Source organism: Ranitomeya imitator, chromosome 5 (genome assembly GCF_032444005.1).
Source record: "Ranitomeya imitator isolate aRanImi1 chromosome 5, aRanImi1.pri, whole genome shotgun sequence".
Classification (NCBI taxonomy): domain Eukaryota; kingdom Metazoa; phylum Chordata; class Amphibia; order Anura; family Dendrobatidae; genus Ranitomeya; species Ranitomeya imitator.
In genome coordinates, this window is record NC_091286.1 from 702,421,480 (window position 1) to 702,435,464 (window position 13,985).

Here is a 13,985-nt window from a genome sequence, read left to right on the forward strand (position 1 = left end):
CTCTCGGGTCCCCCTCTTATATCCACTCTGCCCTCGGGTCCCCCTCTTATATCCACTCTGCCCCCGGGTCCCCCTCTTGTATCCACTCTGCCCTCGGGTCCCCTTCTTGTATCAGCTCTACCCTCGGGTCCCCCTCTTATATCCACTCTGCCCTCGGGTCCCCCTCTTGTATCCACTCTGCCCCCGGGTCGTCCTATTGGATCCACTCCACATCTTGGGTCTCCCCTTTCTCTCACACCTCATTCCTCCTCTTCTGTATCCTCTACTCTCTGGTCCTCCCCTCTTGCATCCATTGTCTGTATCCCCTCATATCTTGGGTCACCTCCTTCTTCATTTCTCCAGCTCCTGTTCCTCCTCCCTTGTGCCCCTTCAGCATCCTCCTCCGTTCCTCTGTACCGCTCCAGTCACCCCCTCCCGTATAGTGCACCCCCTCCCTTCCAGGCTCGGCTCCGGTCTTGCACATGCGCAGTCCTCTGTGCGTTGGAGCCGCACATTGCGGCGGCCTGACCGGGATCCGGTGAGACAGGCGGGGAGCAGGGACCTAACGAACCGGGAGCACGGAGACCGGGTGTATGGAGGAAGCGTGATCCACACAGCGCGGTGAGTGCACAACTGACACAGCGTGACACAGCATCTGTACAGCGCGACAACACAGCGTCAGGTACTGACACTGCACAACACAACGTGACACACTGACAACGTGACACACTGACACTGCACAACACAACGTGACACACTGACAACGTGATACACTGACACTGCACAACACAACGTGACACACTGACACTGCACAACGCAACTGACACACTGACACTGCACAACACAACGTGACACACTGACACTGCACAACGCAACTGACACACTGACAACGTGACACACTGACACTGCACAACGCAACTGACACACTGACAACGTGATACACTGACACTGCACAACACAACGTGACACACTGACAACGTGATACACTGACACTGCACAACGCAACTGACACACTGACAACGTGATACACTGACACTGCACAACACAACGTGACACACTGACAACGTGATACACTGACACTGCACAACACAACGTGACACACTGACACTGCACAACACAACATGACACACTGACAACGTGATACACTGACACTGCACAACACAACGTGACACACTGACACTGCACAACACAACGTGACACACTGACAACGTGATACACTGACACTGCACAACACAACGTGACACACTGACACTGCACAACACAACGTGACACACTGACAACGTGACACACTGACACTGCACAACACAACGTGACACACTGACAACGTGATACACTGACACTGCACAACACAACGTGACACACTGACACTGCACAACGCAACTGACACACTGACAACGTGATACACTGACACTGCACAACACAACGTGACACACTGACACTGCACAACACAACGTGACACACTGACAACGTGATACACTGACACTGCACAACACAACGTGACACACTGACAACGTGATACACTGACACTGCACAACGTGACACACTGACAACGTGATACACTGACACTGCAAAACAACGTGACACACTGACAGCGTGATACACTGACACTGCACAACACAACGTGACACACTGACAACGTGATACACTGACACTGCACAACACAACGTGACACACTGACACTGCACAACACAACGTGACACACTGACAACGTGACACACTGACCGTGCACAGCACAATGTTACACTGACACTGCACAACACAACGTGACACACTGACACTGCACAACACAACGTGACACACTGACAACGTGATACACTGACACTGCACAACAGAACGTGACACACTGACAACGTGATACACTGACACTGCACAACACAACGTGACACACTGACAACGTGATACACTGACACTGCAAAACAACGTGACACACTGACAACGTGATACACTGACACTGCACAACACAACGTGACACACTGACAACGTGATACACTGACACTGCACAACACAACGTGACACACTGACAACATGATACACTGACACTGCACAACACAACGTGACACACTGACACTGCACAACACAACGTGACACACTGACAACGTGACACACTGACCGTGCACAGCACAATGTTACACTGACACTGCACAACACAACGTGACACACTGACACTGCACAACACAACGTGACACACTGACAACGTGATACACTGACACTGCACAACACAACGTGACACACTGACAACGTGATACACTGACACTGCACAACACAACGTGACACACTGACAACGTGATACACTGACACTGCACAACACAACGTGACACACTGACAACGTGATACACTGACACTGCAAAACAACGTGACACACTGACAACGTGATACACTGCACAACACAACGTGACACACTGACAACGTGATACACTGACACTGCACAACACAACGTGACACACTGACAACGTGATACACTGACACTGCACAACACAACGTGACACACTGACACTGCACAACACAACGTGACACACTGACAACGTGATACACTGACACTGCACAACACAACGTGACACACTGACAACGTGATACACTGACACTGCACAACACAACGTGACACACTGACACTGCAAAACACAACGTGACACACTGACAACGTGACACACTGACCGTGCACAGCACAATGTTACACTGACACTGCACAACACAACGTGGCACACTGACATTGCACAACACAACGTGACACACTGACAACGTGACACACTGACCGTGCACAGCACAATGTTACACTGACACTGCACAGCACAATGTTACACTGACACTGCACAACACAACGTGACACACTGACACTGCACAACGCAACGTGACACACTGACACTGCACAACACAACGTGACACACTGACACTGCACAACACAACGTGACACACTGACACTGCACAACACAACGTGACTCACTGACCGTGCACAGCACAACGTGACACAGACACTGCACAACACAACGTGACACACTGACACTGCACAACACAATGTGACACACTGACAAAGTGATACACTGACACTGCACAGCGCAATGTTACACTGACACTACACAACACAACGTGACACACTGACAACGTGATACACTGACACTGCAAAACAACGTGACACACTGACAACGTGATACACTGACACTGCACAACACAACGTGACACACTGACAACGTGATACACTGACACTGCACAACACAACGTGACACACTGACACTGCACAACGCAACTGACACACTGACAACGTGATACACTGACACTGCACAACACAACGTGACACACTGACACTGCACAACACAACGTGACACACTGACAACGTGATACACTGACACTGCACAACACAACGTGACACACTGACAACGTGATACACTGACACTGCACAACACAACGTGACACACTGACAACGTGATACACTGACACTGCAAAACAACGTGACACACTGACAACGTGATACACTGACACTGCACAACACAACGTGACACACTGACAACGTGATACACTGACACTGCACAACACAACGTGACACACTGACAACATGATACACTGACACTGCACAACACAACGTGACACACTGACACTGCACAACACAACATGACACACTGACAACGTGACACACTGACCGTGCACAGCACAATGTTACACTGACACTGCACAACACAACGTGACACACTGACACTGCACAACACAACGTGACACACTGACAACGTGATACACTGACACTGCACAACACAACGTGACACACTGACAACGTGATACACTGACACTGCACAACACAACGTGACACACTGACAACGTGATACACTGACACTGCACAACACAACGTGACACACTGACAACGTGATACACTGACACTGCACAACACAACGTGACACACTGACAACGTGATACACTGACACTGCACAACACAACGTGACACACTGACACTGCACAACACAACGTGACACACTGACAACGTGATACACTGCACAACACAACGTGACACACTGACAACGTGATACACTGACACTGCACAACACAACGTGACACACTGACAACGTGATACACTGACACTGCACAACACAACGTGACACACTGACACTGCACAACACAACGTGACACACTGACAACGTGATACACTGACACTGCACAACACAACGTGACACACTGACAACGTGATACACTGACACTGCACAACACAACGTGACACACTGACACTGCACAACGCAACGTGACACACTGACACTGCACAACACAACGTGACACACTGACACTGCACAACACAACGTGACTCACTGACCGTGCACAGCACAACGTGACACAGACACTGCACAACACAACGTGACACACTGACACTGCACAACACAATGTGACACACTGACAAAGTGATACACTGACACTGCACAGCGCAATGTTACACTGACACTACACAACACAACGTAACACACTGACAACATGATACACTGACACTGTACACCGCAATGCTACACTGACACTGCACAACACAACGTGACACACTGACAATGCACAACACAACGTGACACACTGACGTGATACACTGACACTGCACAGCACAATGTGACACTGACACAGCACAACGTAACGTGATACACTGACACTGCACAACACAACGTGACACACTGACACAACACAATGTGACACACTGACAACGTGATACACTGACACAGCACAGCACAGTGTGACACTGCACAACACAACGTGACACACTGACACTGTACAACACAATGTGACACACTGACAACGTGATACACTGACAGTGCACAGCACAATGTGACACACTGACATGATACACTGAACATTGCACATGTTACACTGACACTGCACAACACAACGTGACACAGTGACAACGTGATACACTGACAGTGCACAGCACAAGGTTAGACTAACACTGCACAACACAACGTGACACACTGACACAGCACAACACAATGTGACATACTGACTCTGCACAACACAACGACTCTGCACAACACAACGTGGAACACTGACACTGCACAACACAACATGACACACTGACACTGCACAACACAATGTGTGACACACTGACAACGTGATACACTGACACAGCACAGCACAATGTGATACTGACACTGCACAACACAACGTGACACACTGACACAGCACAACACAATGTGACATACTGACTCTGCACAACACAACGACTCTGCACAACACAACGTGGAACACTGACACTGCACAACACAACATGACACACTGACACTGCACAACACGATGTGTGAGACACTGACAACGTGATACACTGACACTGCACAGCAAATGTGATACTGACACTGCACAGCACAATGTGATACACTGACACTGCACAGCACAATGTGACACTGCACAACACAACGTGACACTGACAACGTGATACACTGACACTGCACAGCACAATGTGATGCACTGACACTGCGCAACACAACGTGACACACTGACAACGTGATACACTGACACTGCACAGCACAATGTGAGACACTGCACAACACAACGTGACACACTGACAACGTGATACACTGACACTGCACAACACAACGTGACACACTGACCATGTGATACACTGACAGTGCACAGCACAATGTGACACTGACACTGTACAACACAACGTGATACGCTGACACTGTACAACACAACGTGACACACTGACACAGCACAACACAGCGTGACACACTGATACTGCACAGCAGAATTTGACACTGACACTGCACAACACAACGTGACACACTGCACAACGTGATACACTGACACTGTACAACACAACGTGACACTGACAACGTGACACACTGACACTGCACAGCACGTGACACTGACAACGTGATACACTGACACTGCACAGCACAATGTGAGACACTGCACAACACAACGTGACACACTGACAACGTGACACACTGACCATGCACAACACAACATGACACACTGGCAACGTGACACACTAACACTGCACAACACAATGTGACACTGACACTGCACAATACAATGTGACACTGCACAGCACAATGTGACACACTGACACTGCACAACACAACGTGATACACTGACAACGTGACACATTGACACAGCACAACACAACGTGATACACTGACAACGTGACACATTGACACTGCACAACACAACGTGACACACTGACAACATGATACACTGACACTGCACAGCACAATGTGATACTGACACTGCACAGCACAATGTGATACTGACGCTGCACAGCACAATGTGATACACTGACACTGCACAATGTGATACACTGACACTACATAATAATGTGATACACTGACACTGCATAATAATGTGATACACTGACACTGCAGAATGTGATACTGACACTGCAGAATGTGATACTGACACTGCAGAATGTGATACTGACACTGCACAATGTGATACTGACACTGCACAATGTGATACTGACACTGCACAATGTGATACTGACACTGCACAATGTGATACTGACACTGCACAATGTGATACTGACACTGCACAACGTGATACACTGACACTGTACAACACAATGTGACACACTGCACAATGTGATACACTGGCACTGCACAATGTGATACACTGACACTGCACAATGTGATACACTGACACTGCACAACGTGATACACTGACACTACATAACATCATACACTGACACTGTACGAAAGAATGTGATACACCTCCACTGCACAACGTTATGCTGACATTGCACAACACAATACACCGTGGTACACTGACACTGCACAACATGAGACACTGGCACTGCACCATGCCGTACACTGACACTGCACAACACAACGTCTAGTGATACCCTGATACTGCACAACATGTGTGTGATACACTGACACTGCAACACATAGTGAGACATGTTATTGCCCATTGTGATGTGCTGATACTGCACAACGTGGTAAAGAGACATTGCACAATGTGGTACACTGACACTGCACAATACCATAGGATCAGATGTAAACCAACAACAAAAGGGGATGGATCAATTGATAATATCAATAGAATAATATTCATGTACTCAGTGTAACTGTGCACAAAGTCCATACCTGATAGGGGTTTATTATAAATTAGTACAAAATTTTATTAGAAAAGTATATATACATACACACAAGGTAAGAGGTGAGCAAAAGGTGACAGCTTAGACCACCAGTGTAAAATGGTGGAAAAATGCACTGGTAGAAAACACATACAGTTAAGTCCATATATATTTGGACAAAGACAATATTTTTCCAATTTTGGTTATAGAAATTACCACAATGAATTTTAAACAAAACAATTCAGATGCAGTTGAAGTTCAGACTTTCAGCTTTCATTTGAGGGTATCCACATTAAAATTGGATGAAGGGTTTAGGAGTTTCAGCTCCTTAACATGTGCCACCATGTTTTTAAAAGGACCAAAAGTAATTGGACAGATTAAATAATTTTAAATAAAATGTTCATATCTAGTACTTGGTTGAAAACCCTTTGTTGGCAATGACTGCCTGAAGTCTTGAACTCATGGACATCACCAGATGATGTGTTTCCTCCTTTTTGATGCTCTGCCTTCACTGCGGTGGTTTCCAGTTGCTGTTTGTTTCTGGGCCTTTCTGTCTGAAGTTTAGTCTTTAATAAGTGAAATGCTGCTCAATGGGGTTGAGATCAGGTGACTGACTCGACCATTCAAGAATATTCCACTTCTTTGCTTTAATAAACTCCTGGGTTGCTTTGGCTTTATGGTTTGGGTCATGGTCCATCTGTAGTACGAAACGACGACCAATCAGTTGGCTGCATTTGGCTGGATCTGAGCACACAGTATGGCGGCTCTGAAGACCTCAGAATTTATTCGGCTGCTTCTGTCCTGTGTCACATCATCAATAAACACTAGTGACCCAGTGCCACTGGCAGCCATGCATGCCCGCGCCATCACACTGCCTCCGCCGTGTTTTACAGATGATGTGGTATGCTTTGGATCATGAGCTCTACCACGCCTTCGCCATACTTTTCTCTTTCCATCATTCTGGTAGAGGTTAATCTTGGTTTCATCTGTCCATAGAATGTTCTTCCAGAACTGTGCGGCATTTTTAGATGTTTTTTAGCCTTTTTCTTCTTGATGCTTATGAGTGGCTGCACCGTGCAGTGAACCCTCTGGATTTACTTTCATGCAGTCTTCTCTTTATGGTGGATTTGGATATTGATACGCCGACCTCCTGGAGAGTGTTGGTCACTTGGTCGGCTGTTGTGAAGGGGTTTCTCTTCACCATGGAGATTATTCTGCGATCATCCACCACTGTTATCTTCCGTGGGCGCCCAGGTCTTTTTGCATTGATGAGTTCACCAGTGCTTTCTTTCTTTCTCGGGATGGACCAAACTGTAGATTTTGCCACTCCTAATATTGTAGCAATTTCTCGGATGGGTTTTTTCTGTTTTTGCAGCTTAACCCCTCTGTGACACTAGACGTACTATCCCGTCGAGGTGCCCTGGGCTTATCTGACCCTGGACGGGATAGTACGTCATAGCCGATCGGCCGCGCTCACGGGGGGAGCGCGGCCGATCGCGGCCGGGTGTCAGCTGCTTATCGCAGCTGACATCCGGCACTATGTGCCAGGAGCGGTCACGGACCACCCCCGGCACATTAACCCCTGGCACACCGCGATCAAAGATGATCGCGATGTGCCGGCGGTGCAGGGAAGCACCGCGCAGGGAGGGGGCTCCCTGCGGGCTTCCCTGAGCCCCCCGCAGCAACGCGATGTGATCGCGTTGCTGCGAGGGTCTCCTCACCTCCCTCCCTGCTCGAGCCCCGGATCCAAGATGGCCGCGGATCCGGGTCCTGCAGGGAGGGAGGTGGCTTCACAGAGCCTGCTTAGAGCAGGCACTGTGAAGGCTGCAGCGCTGCATGTCAGATCAGTGATCTGACAGAGTGCTGTGCAAACTGTCAGATCACTGATCTGTGATGTCCCCCCCTGGGACAAAGTAAAAAAGTAAAAAAAAAATTTCCAAATGTGTAAAAAAAATTAAAAAAAATATTCCAAAATAATGAAAAAAAAAAAAAAATATTATTCCCATAAATACATTTCTTCATCTAAATAAAAAAAAAAAACCAATAAAAGTACACATATTTAGTATCGCCGCGTCCGTAACGACCCGACCTATAAAACTGTCCCACTAGTTAACCCCTTCAGTAAACACCGTAAGAAAAAAAAAAAAAAAAACGAGGCAAAAAACAACGCTTTATTATCATACCGCCGAACAAAAAGTGGAATAACACGCGATCAAAAGGACAGATATAAATAACCATGGTACCGCTGAAAGCGTCATATTGTCCCGCAAAAAAAGAGCCGCCATACAGCATCATCAGCAAAAAAATAAAAAAGTTATAGTCCTGAGAATAAAGCGATGCAAAAATAATTATTTTTTCTGTAAAATAGTTTTTATCGTATAAAAGCACCAAACCATAAAAAAATGATATAAATGAGGTATCGCTGTAATCGTACTGACCCGAAGAATAAAACTGCTTTATCAATTTTACCAAACGCGGAACGGTATAAACGCCTCCCCCAATAGAAATTCATGAATAGCTGGCTTTTGGTCATTCTTCCTCACAAAAATCGGAATAAAAAGCGATAAAAAAATGTCACGTGCCCAAAAATGTTTTCAATAAAAACGTCAACTCGTCCCGCAAAAAACAAAACCTCACATGACTCTGTGGACCAAAATATGGAAAAATTATAGCTCTCAAAATGTGGTATTGCAAAAAATATTTTTTGCAATAAAAACGGTCTTTCAGTGTGTGACGGCTGCCAATCATAAAAATCCGCTAAAAAACTCGCTATAAAAGTAAATCAAACCCCCCTTCATCACCCCCTTAGTTAGGGAAAAATAAAAAAAAATGTATTTATTTCCATTTTCCCATTAGGGCTAGGGTTAGGGCTAGGGTTAGGGCTAGGGCTAGGGTTAGGGTTAGGGCTAGGGCTAGGGTTAGGGCTAGGGTTAGGGCTAGGGCTAGGTTTAGGGCTAGGGTTAGGGCTAGGGTTAGGGCTAGGGCTAGGGTTAGGGCTAGGGTTAGGGCTAGGGTTAGGGTTAGGGCTAGGGTTAGGGTTAGGGCTAGGGTTAGGGTTAGGGTTGGGGCTACAGTTAGGGTTGGGGCTAAAGTTAGGGTTAGGGTTTAGATTACATTTACAGTTGGGAATAGGGTTGGGATTAGGGTTAGGGGTGTGTCAGGGTTAGAGGTGTGGTTAGGGTTACCGTTGGAATTAGGGTTAGGGGTGTGTTTAGATTAGGGTTTCAGTTATAATTGGGGGGTTTCCACTGTTTCGGCACATCAGGGGCTCTCCAAACACGACATGGCGTCCGATCTCAATTCCAGCCAATTCTGCGTTGAAAAAGTAAAACAGTGCTCCTTCCCTTCCGAGCTCTCCTGTGTGCCCAAACAGGGGTTTACCCCAACATATGGGGTATCAGCGTACTCAGGACAAATTGGACAACAACTTTTGTGGACCAATTTCTTTACCCTTGGGAAAATACAAAACTGGGGGCTAAAAAATAATTTTTGTGGGAAAACAAAAAGATTTTTTATTTTCACGGCTCTGCGTTATAAACTGTAGTGAAACACTTGAGGGTTCAAAGTTCTCACAACACATCTAGATAAGTTCATTGAGGGGTCTAGTTTCCAATATGGGGTCACTTGTGGGGGGTTTCTACTGTTTAGGTACATTAGGGGCTCTGCAAACGCAATGTGACGCCTGCAGACCAATCCATCTAAGTCTGCATTCCAAATGATGCTCCTTCCCTTCCGAGCCCTCCCATGCGCCCAAACGGTGGTTCCCCCCCACATATCGGGTATCAGCGTACTCAGGACAAATTGGACAACAACATTTAGGGTCCAATTTCTCCTGCTAACCTTGGAAAAATACAAAACTGGGGGCTAAAATATAATTTTTGTGGAAAAAAAAATATTTTTTATTTGCATGGCTCTGCGTTATAAACTGTAGTGAAATACTTGGGGGTTCAAAGCTCTCACAACACATCAAGATGAGTTCCTTAGGGGGTCTACTTTCCAAAATGGTGTCACTTGTGGGGGGTTTCTACTGTTTAGGTACATTAGGGGCTCTGCAAACGCAATGTGACGCCTGCAGACCATTCCATCTAAGTCTGCATTCCAAATGGCGCTCCTTCCCTTCCGAACACTCCCATGCGCCCAAACGGTGGTTCCCCCCCACATATGGGGTATCAGCGTACTCAGGACAAATTGGACAACAACTTTTGGGGTCCAATTTCTCCTGTTGCCCTAGGGAAAATACAAAACTGGGGGCTAAAAAATAATTTTTGTGGGAAAAAAATTTTGTTTTATTTTTATGGCTCTGCATTATAAACTTCTGTGAAGCCCTTGGTGGGTCAAAGTGCTCACCACACATCCAGATAAGTTCCTTAGGGGGTCTACTTTCCAAAATGGTGTCACTTGTGGGGGGTTTCAATGTTTAGGCACATCAGTGGCTCTCCAAACGCAACATGGCGTCCCATCTCAATTCCTGTCAATTTTGCATTGAAAAGTCAAACGGCGCTCCTTCCCTTCCGAGCTCTCCCATGCGCCCAAACAGTGGTTTACTGCCACATATGGGGTATCAGCGTACTCGGGACAAATTGGACAACAACTTTTGAGGTCCAATTTCTTCTCTTACCCTTGGAAAAATAAAAAATTGGGGGCAAAAATATAATTTTTGTGAAAAAATATGATTTTTTATTTTTACGGTTCTGCACTATAAACTTCTGTGAAGCACTTGGTGGGTCAAAGTGCTCACCACACCTCTAGATAAGTTCCTTAGGGGGTCTACTTTCCAAAATGGTGTCACTTGTGGGGGGTTTCAATGTTTAGGCACATCAGTGGCTCTCCAAACGCAACATGGCGTCCCATCTCAATTTCTGTCAATTTTGCATTGAAAAGTCAAACTGCGCTCCTTCCCTTCCGAGCTCTCCCATGCGCCCAAACAGTGGTTTACTGCCACATATGGGGTATCAGCGTACTCAGGACAAATTGGACAACAACTTTTGAGGTCCAATTTCTTCTCTTACCCTTGGAAAAATAAAAAATTGGGGGCAAAAATATAATTTTTGTGAAAAAATATGATTTTTTATTTTTACGGTTCTGCATTATAAACTTCTGTGAAGCACTTGGTGGGTCAAAGTGCTCACCACACATCCAGATAAGTTCCTTAGGGGGTCTACTTTCCAAAATGGTGTCACTTGTGGGGGGGTTTCAATGTTTAGGCACATCAGTGGCTCTCCAAACGCAACATGGCGTCCCATCTCAATTCCTGTCAATTTTGCATTGAAAAGTCAAATAGCGCTCCTTCCCTTCCGAGCTCTCCCATGCGCCCAAACAGTGGTTTACTGCCACATATGGGGTATCAGCGTACTCAGGACAAATTGGACAACAACTTTTTGGGTCCAATTTCTCCTGTTACCCTTGGTAAAATAAAACAAATTGGAGCTGAAGTAAATTTTTTATGTAAAAAAGTTAAATGTTCATTTTTATTTAAACATTCCAAAAATTCCTATTAAACACCTGAAGGGTTAATAAACTTCTTGAATGTGGTTTTGAGCACCTTGAGGGGTGCAGTTTTTAGAATGGTGTCACACTTGGGCATTTTCTATCATATAGACCCCTCAAAATGACTTCAAATGAGACGTGGTCCCTAAAAAAAAATAGTGTAAAAATGAGAAATTGCTGGTCAACTTTTAACCCTTATAACTCCCTAACAAAAAAAAAAATTGGTTCCAAAATTATGCTGATGTAAAGGAGACATGTGGGAAATGTTACTTATTAAGTATTTTGTGTGACATATCTCTGTGATTTAATTGCAGAAAAATTCAAAGTTTGAAAATTGCGAAATTTTCAAAATTTTCGCCAAATTTCCGTTTTTTTCACAAATAAACGCAGGTACTATCAAAGAAATTTTACCACTATCATGAAGTACAATATGTCACGAGAAAACAATGTCAGAATCACCAGGATCCGTTGAAGCGTTTCGGAGTTATAACCTCATAAAGGGACAGTGGTCAGAATTGTAAAAATTGGCCTGGTCATTAACGTGCAAACCACCCTTGGGGGTAAAGGGGTTAAGGATGGCTTGTTTCACCTGCATAGAGAGATCCTTAGACCGCATGTTCACTTCACAGCAAAACCTTCCAAGTGCAGCACCACAGCTCAAATAAACGCCAGGCCTTTTATCTGCTTAATTGAGAATGACATAACAAAGGGATTGCCCACACCTGTCCATAGCCTTGGAGTCAATTGTCCAATTACTTTTGGTCCCTTGAAAAACAGGGTGGCACATGTTAAGGAGCTGAAACTCCTAAACTCTTCATCCAATTTTAATGTGTATACCCTCAAATGAAAGCTGAAAGTCTGAACTTCAACTGCATCTGAATTGTTTTGTTTAAAATTCATTGTGGTAATGTCTATAACCAAAATTAGAAAAATGTTGTCTCTGTCCAAATATATATGGACTTAACTGTTTATCCTGAGGCAACACCTGCAAAATAATGCTATAGGATAATCAGTGCACTGGTCAGAGTTTTAGGACAGCCATGCCAGAAAAATCGATAGGCATAATACAAAAGACCCTCTATGCACCTGAAATCAAAAGTAAACATAGGCACTGATGGGCAAGTAATAGTAAGTTTAAGCCAATGATGGTTACATACTGATACTTTGGGACATGATGGCAAAGAAGTGCAGGCGTGCTGACAGGACAGAAAGGAGCCTCGACGTGCGTTTCATCGCCTTGACGTCGTCGTTTCATGCCTCTTGAGTAAGTCAAGACGGTGAAACGCGCGTTGTCACAATAATGTAAAAAATGCCATATTATGAGTTTAGTTCTAGAAGGGTCCATGGCACAGACACACGCTGGGAGCTCTCTGACCATCCTCCCTGCATAGGAAACTCCCTTCTCACTACACACTCTGTGCAACTTGATACCAATGTGCAGCAGCCCCTCACTGAAGAATTTGTATGGCTTTGAGCTGCGGAGACAGGCTCTCCTTAAACT

The 13,985-nt window shown here is 45.6% G+C and overlaps 1 protein-coding gene across 3 annotated transcripts in view; it reads left to right on the forward strand.

Annotated features, from left to right (window-relative positions):
- Positions 1-224: 224 nt before the first annotated feature.
- Positions 225-13,985, forward strand: part of MAPRE3 (microtubule associated protein RP/EB family member 3) — a 146,610-nt gene continuing 132,849 nt past the window's right edge. Inside the window, exon 1 of one of the 3 annotated variants that reach the window (XM_069728544.1) lies at positions 225-600. The gene's annotated coding sequence lies outside the window, so the exon portion shown is untranslated. The remainder of the gene's footprint in view (positions 601-13,985) is intronic. The other 2 variants (XM_069728542.1, XM_069728545.1) reach the window with 2 other exon arrangements.